The sequence below is a fragment of the Echinops telfairi genome, unplaced genomic scaffold, assembly GCF_000313985.2.
Source record: "Echinops telfairi isolate 266 unplaced genomic scaffold, ASM31398v2 ScPeMD7_7420;HRSCAF=8458, whole genome shotgun sequence".
Classification (NCBI taxonomy): Eukaryota; Metazoa; Chordata; class Mammalia; order Afrosoricida; family Tenrecidae; genus Echinops; species Echinops telfairi.
Genome location: NW_022111320.1, coordinates 15,155,991 through 15,160,607, shown reverse-complemented (window position 1 = coordinate 15,160,607; position 4,617 = coordinate 15,155,991). Strand labels below are relative to the sequence as shown.

Genomic DNA, 4,617 nt, shown 5'->3' with positions numbered 1-4,617 from the left:
CATTCTGGCTGTCCTTCCTCCTCATTCGGGAGTCCAGGGTACTTCAACACTCGTCACCCGCACCACAAAGCAAACGCATCCGTTCTTCTTCAGGATTCCATAGTCAGTGTCCAACTTTCACATCCTTTTAAAGATTTAATGCATAAACATATAAGTCCATTCATTAGAGAAATTGTATATATTGATGAATTGGTCAATGGTCACGTGAATTAATTTACCATGGAGTAATTCTTTAAAAATCAGAAGCAATAACTAGGATAGATTCTATGCGCTCTTCGTTACATTATGAAGTGTCTCATATAGTCATATTCTATTGTTGGAATGCCAGCTTGTACAAAATTCAAGAAAAGTAGAAGATACAGACGAACACCAAGTTTCCCCCTCCTGAAACTGTTTCAATAATTTTCGTCATCACTTCGGCATGTCTGCACGGCTGAACTGAACACCTGGGAGGTGGTAGGAGATGAGGGTGATCTTCAATGGCCACGCTTTTCTTCACATGATCTTGACTGATGACTTCAGAGTATGCTCCACTGTTAAGGGCTGCCGTTACTCTTCATAACCAAGCAGCCATGGTCTTGGAGCCGGATAATATTATCATAAGTGATGTAAAGGTCCTACGTTCTGGTTTGCAAGATAGCATCTGCACCTCCAGCATCAGGTTTAGCTTTACAAGCTTCTACGATTTTCCTTGTGTCCAATCCACTCTCTTCGTATTCTTCCATATCTGTAGCTTCCCCTTCATCTTCCTCTTCTTCCTCACATCACACCAAACAATCTTGGTGTTTCATACTGTCCTTGCTTTCCAGTGAAATCTCCTTCCCCGCTTCTGTTAGTTGTACAACACCTGTGTTATGATGTGTGTCTACCCTCCCCCCATCACCAGCAACTTCAATGCTAGCTTCCAATTCATTTGAATATTCCATCTGTTTGCACCGCTTGTAACCTGGCACATTTTTGGTTACCAACAATCATTTGTCTTTTGGTAAATATGCCTTCACTTTGGAGTCTTCCCCTGCAGCCCATTGTCACCTTGGACCATGGTGGACTAAATGACCTCCAGCAGCCACAAACTCTTCTGGGCTGACAGCTCCCGTTTCTTTAAACTTGGACTCCCCTAGCTTGCAGAAAACAACAAGGATTCTTTCTATAAGCTTGAGGACTGGGGTCAGGCACTCAGCTACTTCCAGTGCCTTTTCTTTCACCCTGTTAATCACATTCTGCATCCTGGGGCCCAGATTGTGGCTGGCAGGCGACAGAGTGGGAAAGGCAGCCTGAGGACCCGGGACAGGGACGGGGCATCAGATTTGGTCCCCGCAGTTGCTGCCTAGCTTCGCCCCCCAGCCCCTGCCACCCAAGGGGACGTGACGCTACGGGGCAGGCCCCATCTTTCACATTCTTATGAGCATTCTCAGTTTGTTTAAATAATTTAATATCCGTGGCATTTCATCTATATAAGCTTTTATTCTAAAATTGCATTTCTACACTTGGGGTATAGTGACTTAAATTCTCCATGTGTTCACATTATAATTTCTAACGTGTTTTTAAAAAAATATCATTAAATTATTCTCAAGCATTATAACAATCTCTTCCTGAGGCAATACACCTTTATGAATGCATCGTCTATGTCTGTTTATCTCTGTCCAATGCAAGAAGCTCACATGTCCAGCTGCCTTTGTTGCCTTTGTTCGCTATCAGAGGTAGACACAATATGCAACGAGAAAAGGGTATAAGCAATGGCCCGATGTGTTCAGAACCATCGCTCTCTGGGGCATCCTTTACAAAGTCCATTCTCCTTCCCTCTGGATGGACTTTGGACAGGATGGGGAAAGTTGAAACAGCTGGATAAGAAGAAGACACGAAAACCTTATATTGAAGATGGCAGTGAAAAGACATAGGATCCCGGGTCCTGTGGATACAAAGAGTCTCTATCAAGCCTGCATTGCTTACACTCCAACTGCTATGTCTGATGAGAAATACACTTCTCTCTCAGCCAAACTACAGAGGTTTGTCAGAGCAGATGCTATTCATTTATTTTTGGGTTTCAGTTGTTGTTGTGGTTAGATACTGTAAGCAATGCCTCACAGCTGTTATTATTCCCTGTGGGGGCCCTCGGGTGCAGCCACGGTGTCCGTTCATCTTGTTGAGGGCTCTCTCTTTCCCTGACTCTCTACTTCACTGAGCATGGAGCCCTAGTCCAGGAATTGGTATGTCCAAAGTACAGGAGATGAAATCTCACCGTCCTTGCTTCTAAGGAGCATTCTGGCTGGACTTTTTCCAAGACAGATTTGTTTGTTATTTTGTCAATCTGTGGCACGTTCAATATTCTTTGCCAGCATCATAATTCAAATGCATCAGATCTTCTTTGATTTTCCTTATTCAATGCGCAACTTTGACATGTATATGCAGTGATTGAAAATACCATGGTTTGGGTCCGTTGCACTTAGTCCCCAAAGTAGCATCCTTGCTCTTCAACACTTTAAAGACATCTGGTGCAGCAGATTTACCCAATGCAACAAGTCATTTGATTGACTGTGATGCAAGCAGAAGAAATCATTGACAACTTCTATCTTTCCCCCCCCCCATTTATCATGATGCCCAGCCCCGAGGACTTTTCTTTCTTTACATTAAACTGTACTCTGTACTGAAGGCTGCAATCTTTGATCTTCATCAAAGATTTTTAAGCACTTCACTTCATCAAGTATTTTAACCAAGTCCTGAGTTTCAATAAGCAAGGTTGTGTCATCTACATATCATAGATTGTTAATAAGATTTCTTCCAATCCTGATGCCATGTTCTCATTCATGTAGTCCAGCTTCTCTGATTATTTTCTCAGCATACCCATTGAATAAGTATGGCGGGAGACTACATCTCTGATGCATACCTTTCTTGATATCAAACTGCAATATTCCCTTGTTCTGTTCACATAATTGCCTCTTGATCCACTTGTAGGTTCCCTAGGAACACAATGAAGTATTCTAGAATTCTCATTCTTTAAGAGGCTATCCATATTTTGTGATCCTCACAGTTTAATGTCTTTTCATAGTTAATAAAACACAAATAAAGATCTTTCTGACATTCTCAGCTTACAACTAAGATCCATATCACATCAGCAATGAAATCCCTTGCTCCACATCCTCTTTTGAACCTGGCCTGAATTTCTGGCAGCTTTCTGTCAATGTACTGCTGCAACCAATGTTGGATAATCTTCAACATAATTTTACTTGCAGGTGACAGCAATGATATTGTCTATAATTTGCACTTTCTCTTGGGTCACCTTTATTTGGAATAGGTACAAATATGATTATCTTCCAGTCAGTTGGCAAGGTAGTGGTCTTCCAAATTCCTTGGCATAGATGAGGGAGTGCTTCCAGACCTTCATCAGCCTAATGAAACATTCGAGTGGTATTCCCATCCATACCTGGAACCTTGTTTTTAGCCAATGACTTCAGTGCAGCTTGGACTTCTTCAAAACCATGTTTTTTGATCATATGCTACATCTTGAAATGGTTGAATATTGACTAGTTCTTTTTAGTACAGTGGCTCGGTGTATTCTTTCCATCATCTCTTGATGCCCCTGCATAGCTCAATATTTTCCCATTGGACCTTCTGATACAGTAACTCAAAGTGTGAATTTTTTCTTTAGTTCTTTCAATCTAAGAGAAGTCCAGTTTGCTCTTAATTTTTGGGTTTCTAACTCTAGTTCTTTGTCCCATTTCATTATAATACTGTGCTGACTTAATGAATGTTCACTAATTCCCCTCTCTAGTGTCTAATATCCTTGCAAGGGCTATCCAGAACTCACAGACAAAATTCACAATCAAAGGGTTTATTAAGGAAGTTAACAAGATGAAATGCCAGTGGGAAATGCTCTGGGTAGTTGTTTACTAGGACATGTTACAAAGTTTCAGGTCCACTAATAAATGCCTAAAGAGGCATGCCACGATGCTTTCAAACTCAACCAGAGGGCATTCACCTCAAGCCTCCTCACTTAGTGCCTAGAGGCACCCCACTACAGTAAACCTCAGCTCCACTTGTGTGAGTCAGCAAGTCCAAATATCCCAATTAAGTACCAAGAAACACCCCATTTTTCAAGTCAACATTCTGCACAAAAGCACGCCAACTTGCCCTACAAGTTGAGAACTCCATTACTCTGTTCCATACTCTGGCTCCTGCTCTGCTGCTGTTCCTCTGGTACTATAGTTGTCATCTGTATCCAGGAGGTTCACTGTGCAGGGATCCTGGGCCCAGAGGACGCACCATTCCTGCTTCTTGCTGGTAATGAGATCCCTCTTCCAGCTTCTCAGAGGACTCATTTTATAGACAGCAAGATGACATTGCAGAGAATCCGCTTCACAATGACTCACAGGGGAATCCTATCACTATCTCCCCCCACCTTCTTCCCAGATCCATGAAGGAAAGGTCCTTTGGTGGGAATTGGAGACTATGGCTAGAGAACCAAATGAAATACCTCACTGGCCCGGCAAATGTTTTACTTTTACTTCTCAAGTTGCCCTTTGAAAATTTCTGTTCAGCTTTTTTACTTTCTCATTTCTTCCATTTGCTACTCTACAATTAAGAGCGAGTTTCAGAATCTGTCCTGATGTCCACTTTTAT

The 4,617-nt window shown here is 42.1% G+C and overlaps 1 pseudogene; it reads right to left on the bottom strand.

The window, feature by feature from the left end:
- Positions 1 to 278: 278 nt before the first annotated feature.
- Positions 279 to 1,226, bottom strand: LOC101661500 (annotated as a pseudogene).
- Positions 1,227 to 4,617: the final 3,391 nt, after the last annotated feature.